This window comes from Thalassophryne amazonica, unplaced genomic scaffold (genome assembly GCF_902500255.1).
Source record: "Thalassophryne amazonica unplaced genomic scaffold, fThaAma1.1, whole genome shotgun sequence".
NCBI classification, from domain to species: domain Eukaryota; kingdom Metazoa; phylum Chordata; class Actinopteri; order Batrachoidiformes; family Batrachoididae; genus Thalassophryne; species Thalassophryne amazonica.
The window spans coordinates 35,357-45,628 of record NW_022986432.1 but is presented as its reverse complement, the minus strand read 5'-3'; the positions used below and the strand labels follow the sequence as shown (position 1 = coordinate 45,628).

Genomic DNA, 10,272 nt, shown 5'->3' with positions numbered 1-10,272 from the left:
ATCTAATTTGGCTTATGAAAAGTCACTTCTAACAGGACTTTGACCTTGAAAATTTTTTTCCAAGGTAAAATTTGTGGATTTGTAAACTAGTGTTGGTGGAGGTTTGTGCTCTGTCGTGCTGCAGTTATATCTGGAGTCTGTATTTGTTGCAGATTCCTGTCATGGCATTTTTCTTTTAGATATTTTACAGTGAGTTCGCTGTGGTGTTTGTGGCGTGTTTGATGTGCACAAACAGAACCGTGACTGAAACCGTCTTGGCAGCAGTTCAGCTCCACAAGCAGTTTGACTTTCTGCCGACTCCCAGATGATAGCGCGTACCTGCACTAAACAGACGTGATGAACGCCGCGTGGAAGCCTGTTGGAGTCTGTTTGTTGGTGTGAAGGCTGTTTGTGTTTGAGGGGGCGGAGTCATTCTGGCGTGACTGGTGGCTGTTTGTGCCCCCACAGGCAGAGCAGGAAACGCTGGGAGCAGTTTGTGCAGACAGAGAACCAGCACCTGGTGAGTCCTGAAGCGCTCGACCTGCTGGACAAGCTGCTACGCTACGACCACCAACAGAGGCTGACCGCCACCGAGGCCATGGACCACCCATACTTCTGTGAGCGCTGCGCGCCAATCATATGCACACTAATGGGTTGGGTCCGTTAACACAAACGCCTCTTACGCGTTTTCTCCCGCAGACCCAGTCGTGAAGGAGCAGTCTCTGTCCAACTCTGACAACAACATGGTTTCCAGTGGCAACACGACAGCGCGATGAAACCAGGTAACCGCCGTGTCACAGGAGACAACAGTCGGGTCCACACCGCCACAGAACCACCCCGGGTCCTGGAAGGCAACCACACAGACCCCTTTAATTATACATGTTAAAGTCTCCGCTTAATGAATTTAACTTTTAATTTAATTTAAACGCTATTTAACCAGGTTAGTCCCGTTAAGATCAAGATCTCTTTTGCAAGGGAGACCTGGACAGTTATAAAGTTTCCATTTCACCTAACTGCATGTGTTTAAATGTGGGAGGAAACTGGAGCACCCTGAGGAAAAAAAAACATGGGGAGAACAAGCAAACTCCACACAGAAAGGCCACAGGTGGGAACTGATCCCATGAACTTCTTGCTGTGAGGCAACAGTGCTAACCACTAATCCACCGTGCTGCTGTGAAGTTGGGTGGTGGTGTGTTTTTACCCCGTCCGTCTGTAAATGTTTTGTTTCTGCACAATATCTCAGAAATGCCTCATCTGATTGAAACTATTCTTTGGTGACCAGTTGGAGGAGGTAACAAGATGGTTCCTTCTGAAAACGGGTTGTCCGTCATCCAGTACGGTCGCCACAGATTGCCATCTTCATTTTCCTTTCCCTACAATACCTAAAGAGCGCCTCGTCTGATTGAAACTATCTGTTGGTGGGTGGTTGGAGGAGGCTGGAGGAAGGTTTTTTTTTTTTTTTTTTTAAACTGGAGTCACTGCACCTCAGACAGTTGTAAATCTGCTGTCTTTCACTGTATAAATAACTTTGACTCGCCTCTGCTATAAAACCACACAACGTCTTCACATGCGAGCGTGTCATGTGACTTTTGCATTGCTTTTGTTTACAGTATTGTTTACGGTCACTGACCCCCAAAATATATTTCATGATTAACTAATCAAATAGAATAAAAAAAATGCATTTTTCCCACCAACATTTATTTAATTACAAAAGGGTTATGTTAGTATTTTTTAACTTATTTTTATTATTATTATATTCCGTTAATTTAACTGCAGTACACAACAGAAGGGAAAGTACCACAAACAGTAATCTTATTTTTTTTTTTCTTAAACTTTTCAGTTAGACATCACCAGTACATTGTAATTTTTGTCAAGCCCCTCCCACCTCGCTATACATTTGAAGCCTCCTGATTGCATTAACCACATCGGGTCGGAGTCACGTGCCTGAGTGTAGCAACAGTGTCACTGAACGTGTTCGGGTCAGGCAGGAGAGGAATGAAATGTTTTTACCTACAGTGCCGAAGGCAGAGCAGGTTTAGGAAACAGTGCATCGAGGTGAAGCCTGGTCCAAAGGGTCGTCCAGCCAGAGCTGAAACACATTTATAATTTAGGCCACCAGGGGGCCAAATATGAAGCAACGCGTCTATGATATATTGAGAGATTTGTTATATCAAAAATTGAGCATTTTCCACAATGTTTACCTCAGAGTTCAACCACAAGACATGAAGACATGAATGGTGGTTCAGTTATAACTATGGCCACCAGGGGGCAGAGTCTGTCAAACTAGCTGGTGCTTTAGTGTCCTATCTGGTGAGAGTCAAGTTATTCTTTAAATGATCACTTAACTAAAACGTGAAGAAATGATTTTGGTGGAATATTTCAGTGATCTTGAACTCTTCCCTCCGGTGGCGACTCACCTGATGGCGGGTTGTGATACATTGAAAACAGATGAAATCAGATTTCTGATCCACAGTTTTTCTCTTTGTTCTTTGTCTGCAGATGTGGAATCAGAAGGACGTTTGTTACCTCAACTTTGTACCCAGTTGTGACAGTAACTTTGACACGTGTACAGTGACGGTGGATCAAAGTAATTCTGACCAGTTGCATACACACACACACACACACACGTGCACACACACTCCTCCTCTGTATCGGTCTGTGTCAGTCTGGCTTTTCCTGATTCTCCTGTCAAGCAGCCCGACCAATGAGCTTGAAGCTGCCCCCCCATCCTTCAGATCCCCCCCAGCTCCTCACAATAGGTCATTGAAGACAAAATGACTTTTTAAAGACATTTCGGTCCGTCTTTATCCTCCACCTGGACATCGTCCCCTCTTTGTTTGCATCAGCATGGAGAACGAGCAGGGGCGTGAGCCTGAGCGAGACCCCGCCCACCTGTCTGTCTGACCCCGCCCGCCGCCATTTACCCATCCTCAACAGACAGACGTCTAGCACTACTCCAGTCCTGAAAGTGGCATGGTGGACTCTATAGATAGAATGATGACGATGATGATAATAATATTAATGAAAAAATAAATGATTTTTATTTAGTTGAACTCTGCTTGTGTGGTGAGTGAATCTGTTTGTTGTGTTAAGTTCATGGATGTGGCATTGTGGTTCTTTAACGTCTTGCAAACTTGCTTCAGACTGTGGAGGTAACTTGGTTGTTTACGGCGCAGGACGTCCTTGTCCTGGCAAAACTTTGTCGTTTTACTGAAAACAATGTGACGTCTAGTTTTACTGTCTGCTGCTTACAGCTAACAGTCCACAGGCCGAGCAGCTGGTTCAGTTCCACTTAAATAGGACAAAACAACACTTACAATCCAGCCTCAGTGCACTATGACCTGCACAGAAATGTATGGTGGCCATCCAGGGTTGCAGGTGTGGCCATGTAGGGGTCAATGAAGAATTACATAGGACTAAAAATCTTAAATGCTTCATTCATTTTGAAACTTGTTCCACATTATTTGTCTTATTGGAACATCAGAAGTAACTGAATGTGATGAAGTTATGGGGTAAAAACAGCGTAAAAAAAAAAGTGACACGGTCAGTTTCAGTTTTTACAGGGGTCAAAAGTCAAAGTTGCTACAATTTTGGTTAAAAAAAAAAAGGTGCAAATTATTGGTTAATAGCATTAATACAGTAGTGTTCAGAATAATAGTAGTGCTATGTGACTAAAAAGATTTATCCAGGTTTTGAGTATATTTCTTATTGTTACATGGGAAACAAGGTACCAGTTGATTCTCACAAATCCAACAAGACCAAGCATTCATGATATGCACACTCTTAAGGCTATGAAATTGGGCTATTAGTAAAAAAAAAAGTAGAAAAGGGGGTGTTAACAATAATAGCATCTGCTGTTGACGCTACAAACTCAAAACTATTATGTTCAAACTGCTTTTTTAGCAAACCTGTGAATCACTAAACTAGTATTTAGTTGTATAGCCACAGTTTTTCATGATTTCTTCACATCTGCGAGGCATTAATTTTGTTGGTTTGGAACCAAGATTTTGCTTGTTTACTAGTGTGCTTGGCGTCATTGTCTTGTTGAAATACCCATTTCAAGGGCATGTCCTCTTCAGCATAAGGCAACATGACCTCTTCAAGTATTTTGACATATCCAAACTGATCCATGATACCTGGTATGCGATATATAGGCCCAACACCATAGTAGGAGAAACATGCCCATATCATGATGCTTGCACCACCATGCTTCACTGTCTTCAGTGTGAACTGTGGCTTCAATTCAGAGTTTGGGGGTCGTCTCACAAACTGTCTATGGCCCTTGGACCCAAAAAGAACAATTTTACTCTCATCAGTCCACAAAATATTCCTCCATTTCTCTTTAGGCCAGTTGATGTGTTCTTTGGCAAATTGTAACCTCTTCTGCACGTCTTTTATTTAACAGAGGGACTTTGCGGGGGATTCTTGCAAATAAATTAGCTTCACACAGGCGTCTTCTAACTGTCACAACACTTACAGGTAACTCCAGACTGTCTTTGATCATCCTGGAGCTGATCAATGGGTGAGCCTTTGCCATTCTGGTTATTCTTCTATCCATTTTGATGGTTTTGTTTTCTTCCACATGTCTCTTTTTTTGTCCATTTTAAAGCATTAGAGATCATTGTAGATGAACAGCCTATAATTTTTTGCACCTGTGAAATAGTTTTCCCCTCTCCAGTCAACTTGTTAATCAAACTACGCTGTTCTTCTGAACAATGTCTTGAACGTCCCATTTTCCTCAGGCTTTCAAAGAGAAAAGCATGTTCAAGAGGTGCTGGCTTCATCCTTAAATAGGGGACACCTGATTCACACCTGTTTGTTCCACAAAATTGACAAACTCACTGACTGAATGCCACACTACAACCCCTGGCAAAAATTATGGAATCACCGGCCTCAGAGGATGTTCATTCAGTTGTTTAATTTTGTAGAAAAAAAAAAACAGATCACAGACATGACACAAAACTAAAGTCATTTCAACACCTGCATCATATCAGATCTGCTCGTTAGTCTGCATCTAAAAAGGAGTGAACACACCTTGGAGAGCTGTTGCACCAAGTGGACTGACATGAATCATGGCTCCAACATGAGAGATGTCGATTGAAACAAAGGAGAGGATTATCAAACTCTTAAAAGAGGGTAAATCATCACGCGATGTTGCAAAAGATGTTGGTTGTTCACAGTCAGCTGTGTCTAAACTCTGGACCAAATACAAACAACATGGGAAGGTTGTTAAAGGCAAACATACTGGTAGACCAAGGAAGACATCAAAGCGTCAAGACAGAAAACTTAAAGCAATATGTCTCAAAAATCGAAAAATGTACAACAAAACAAATGAGGAACGAATGGGAGGAAACTGGAGTCAACGTCTGTGACCGAACTGTAAGAAACCGCCTAAAGGAAATGGGATTTACATACAGAAAAGCTAAACGAAAGGCATCATTAACACCTAAACAGCAAAAAACAAGGTTACAATGGGCTAAGGAAAAGCAATCGTGGACTGTGGATGACTGGATGAAAGTCATATTCAGTGATGAATCTCGAATCTGCATTGGGCAAGGTGATGATGCTGGAACTTTTGTTTGGTGCCTTTCCAATGAGATTTATAAAGATGACTGCCTGAAGAAAACATGTAAATTTCCACAGTCATTGATGATATGGGGCTGCATGTCAGGTAAAGGCACTGGGGAGATGGCTGTCATTACATCATCAATAAATGCACAAGTTTATGTTGATATTTTGGACAATTGAAAGGATGTTTGGGGATGATGAAATAATTTTTCAAGATGATAATGCATCTTGCCATAGAGCAAAAACTGCAAAACCATTCCTTGCAAAAAGACACATAGAGTCAATGTCAATGAGCAGATCTGATTTGATGCAGGTGTTAATTTGGGGCATGAAAATTTACAGGGTGATTCCATAATTTTTTCCTCAGAATTGAGTGATTCCATATTTTTTTTTTCCTCTGCTTGGTCTAAAAAAGTAACCGTTACTGACTGCCACAATCTTTTTTTCTTGATTTCTTATAGTGTTTCTTAAAGCCAGAAAGTTGTCATTTGAAATGACTTTAGTTTTGTGTCATGTCTGTGATCTGCTTTTTTTCTACAAAATTAAACAACTGAATGAACATCCTCCGAGGCCGGTGATTCCATAATTCTTGCCAGGGGTTGTACTATTATTGTGAACACCCCCTTTTCTACTTTTTTTTACTAATAGCCCAATTTCATAGCCTTAAGAGTGTGCATATCATGAATGCTTGGTCTTGTTCGATTTGTGAGAATCTACTGAATCTACTGGTACCTTGTTTCCCATGTAACAATAATAAATAAACTCAAAACCTGGTTTAATCTTTTTAGTCACATAGCACTACTATTATTCTGAACACTACTGTAAATGGAATACTTTGCAGCATCTGTCATGCTTAGTTATCACGTTAGTGTCTCGTGTATCATAAAATGCAATAGACGTCGATCTTGTTTGACCTTTACTCTAAAAGTCAACCATTCAGTGCGGTAAAAACTGTACTGTTTATTAATCCTATTTGCTCAAAATAATTTGCATCACGTTTTACCAAAATTTGGAACAACTTTTAATTTGTTCCCCCATAAGTCTAAAATGTTCAGTCATAGATGGTCCAAACTATACTTCTTTTTTTTTTTGAGTGTTCATGATCAGAGAAATAAAATGGTATACTTCTAAATATGATTGGAGCATTAAATGTTGATCCTTGTGTAATTCTTCATTAACCCCTACCTGACTACAGCTAACACCCTGGGATGGCCACCGTACATTTGTGTTGGTCATGTTGTATAGATTAGATCAGAATTGTCTTCTTATTCATGGGAAAGTGTAGCATGTGTCACCTTGTTTGAGTTAAATTTTCCCAATAACAAAAAAAGATGCAGTGACCTTAAACTTCATCCTAATGATTGACCTTTGGTTGAGCTGACGAGGGTCTATTCTGGAATTCACAGATGTCTGTGCATCAAGTTTAGTTTGTAAATCAAAATTCCTCCACTCCAGTGACTGTGACCTTGACCTTTGCCCAAATGAACTCTGTCAGGGTCATTCTGGGGTTGACCTTCAGCCACTTACCAAAAATTTCTTTTGAGTAAAAAATATGTTGCACCAAATTGCTGCACTGCAAAACGTTCTGCACAGATTATGGATTTGCAAATTAGTCAATGGAGGTTTTTTTTTTTTGTTTTTTTTTTTAAAGCAACATTTACACCTTTTTATTTCTGTTTTTTTGGGGGGGGGGGGGGGGTGAACGTTTGTTGTTCTGCTGTCTGTGTGTGAGAAGGATCAGTTCTTCATCAGGAAACTGGAGCTTCAGCTTCCTGTTTTACAACCCGACTCCTCGGTCACGTTCTGCCGCGTGTTTGTGTCAGCGTGCGCATGCCGCAGCGCTGTTGGCATTTAGCAACAGATGTGGCGGTGGCTGCTGTTAGGTCAAAAGGTCATGCACATGTAAGCTGTGGTTTCCACACATTTTGTGATTGTGTGAATAATTTGCTGCTTCCTCTGTGAGCTCGCCACAAACGTCTGGACCGCGAGCTGTTGGTACTGTCGCGTCCAACCACGTGTGTGTCCCGTGATGGCTCGTGTGTGTTTCTTTTAGGATAAAGATTAAATGCACCTGGACCAGAGGAAACTGGATCACCTCTTGTTTCCACTGGTCCAGGTGCATTTAATCTTTAAGTGTGTTCAGGAGTGACCAAAGGTTAAAGGTCAGGATTCTAAGACCAGGAAGGACGTGTGAGACATGGATAGTGAAATTAGAGTACTAAGATAAATACATGGACTCGCAAAGATGGACAGAATAATAAATACAAATAAAAATAGAAATATTGTAAATTTTAATTAATTAGTTTTTTTTTTAAATACAGTAGTGTTCAGAATAATAGTAGTGCTATGTGACTAAAAAGATTAATCCAGGTTTTGAGTATATTTCTTATTGTTACATGGGAAACAAGGTACCAGGAGATTCTCACAAATCCAACAACACCAAGCATTCATGATATGCACACTCTTAAGGCTATGAAATTGGGCTATTAAAAAAAAAAAAGTAGAAAAGGGGGTGTTCACAATAATAGTAGCATCTGCTGTTGATGCTACAAACTCAAAACTATGATTTTCAGACTGCTTTTTTAGCAATCCTGTGAATCACTAAACTAGTATTTAGTTGTATAACCACAGTTTTTCATGATTTCTTCACATCTGCGAGGCATTAATTTTGTTGGTTTGGAACCAAGATTTTGCTCGTTTACTAGTGTGCTTGGGGTCATTGTCTTGTTGAAACACCCATTTCAAGGGCATGTCCTCTTCAGCATAAGGCAACATGACCTCTTCAAGTATTATGACATATCCAAACTGATCCATGATACCTGGTATGCGATATATAGGCCCAACACCATAGTAGGAGAAACATGCCCATATCATGATGCTTGCACCACCATGCTTCACTGTCTTCACTGTGAACTGTGGCTTGAATTCAGAGTTTGGGGGTCGTCTCACAAACTGTCTGCGGCCCTTGGACCCAAAAAGAACAATTTTACTCTCATCAGTCCACAAAATGTTCCTCTATTTCTCTTTAGGCCAGTTGATGTGTTCTTTGGCAAATTGTAACCTCTTCTGCACATCTTTTATTTAACAGAGGGACTTTGCGGGGGATTCTTGCAAATAAATTAGGTTCACACAGGCGTCTTCTGTCACAGCACTTACAGGTAACTCCAGACTGTCTTTGATCATCCTGGAGCTGATCAATGGGTGAGCCTTTGCCATTCTGTTTATTCTTCTATCCATTTTGATGGTTGTTTTCCGTTTTCTTCCACGCGTCTCTGTTTTTTTTTGTTGTCAATTTTAAAGCATTGGAGATCATCAACTTTTTAATCAAACTACGCTGTTCTTCTGAACAATGTCTTGAACGTCCCATTTTCCTCAGGCTTTCAAAGAGAAAAGCATGTTCAACAGGTACTGGCTTCATCCTTAAACAGGGGACACCTGATTCACACCTGTTTGTTCCACAAAATTGATGAACTCACTGACTGAATGCCACACTACTGTTATTGTGAACACCCCCTTTTCTACTTTTTTTTTTATAGTAGCCCAATTTCATAGCCTTAAGTGTGCATATCATGAATGCTTGGTCTTGTTGGATTTGTGAGAATCTACTGGTACCTTGTTTCCCATGTAACAATAAGAAATATACTCAAAACCTGGATAAATCTTTTTAGTCTCATAGCACTACTGTTATTCTGAAAACTACTGTATGTAGAGGTGGTTTGAACAGGTGAAGTCAAGCCTATTTATAATTTTGTTAATACACAAAATTCATATTGAATACTAGTTTGCATCCGCTACATACACGTCGTCGTGGTTGTGGTGGGAAACGAACACAGACTTCATGGTCTCGTGTCCGGCGCACGACTGGATCAGCCGAGTCAGATCCCTTCGCCAGCTGAGCCCGTGACATGAGTATTACTGAATATACTCGAGTATTGTGATCTGCCGTGGTGACCCCACAGAGCTGTATCTAAGAACAAGAGGCCACAGGCGCAATCGCCATTTTCAAATGGGGCACCTCGTGGTTACCGCGTGTCATTTGAATGTCCATTTACCGTTATACACAACACAGTTACACCGACGTTACTCATAGATCTGGTCAAGAAAATGCTGGAAAGCTGCGTGTGTTGGCAGTGCCACAACGACAGGAAGAAGGGAGACAACATTTCCTTCTGTAAGAAAGTATTACTGGTTTTTCTTGTTACTTTTTCTGACTTCTGGGCGATAAACTGGTGTATCTTGCAGAGCGTCATGCATGTGTAATGCATGAATATGAAGTTGTACACCATGTATATATGACTGTCAATGCTGTTGTACACTGTTTTCTTAAGGTTTTATTCATTTATTTCATTTATTTAACCAGGAAAGTCCCTTTGAGATTCAAGAGAGTCCTGGCCAGGAGGCAGCAAAAGTTACAATTACAAATGCACAGGTAAAATTACATAAACATGAAAAACAATTTTTAACGTCATCTCAAGTGATCTCCGTCTGGACTTTAAAGTTGCTCAATAAAATAAGTTCAGTCAATCAAAAACAGAAGCCCTTATTCCCAGATCAGTGCAGGCAAATGGAATAGAGAGCAACAGATTATCATTTGAACACAAAACATGAGTCGACACTCCATGTGATTAAACTACAGATGTAGGAGGGTAAAAGTCCAAGCGTCTCTTATAAATAAAAGAATACCAACGTCCCAGTCGGACAAAGAAGGCCATCCCGCTCGAGAAT

General features: G+C 40.7%; 1 long non-coding RNA gene across 1 annotated transcript; it reads left to right on the top strand.

Annotated features, from left to right (window-relative positions):
• Nucleotides 1–422: 422 nt before the first annotated feature.
• LOC117506197 lies at nucleotides 423–2,705 on the top strand. Its single transcript, XR_004559398.1, has 3 exons — nucleotides 423–596; nucleotides 679–761; nucleotides 2,479–2,705. It is a non-coding gene; the product is annotated as an uncharacterized LOC117506197 (long non-coding RNA).
• The last annotated feature ends 7,567 nt before the right edge of the window (nucleotides 2,706–10,272 follow it).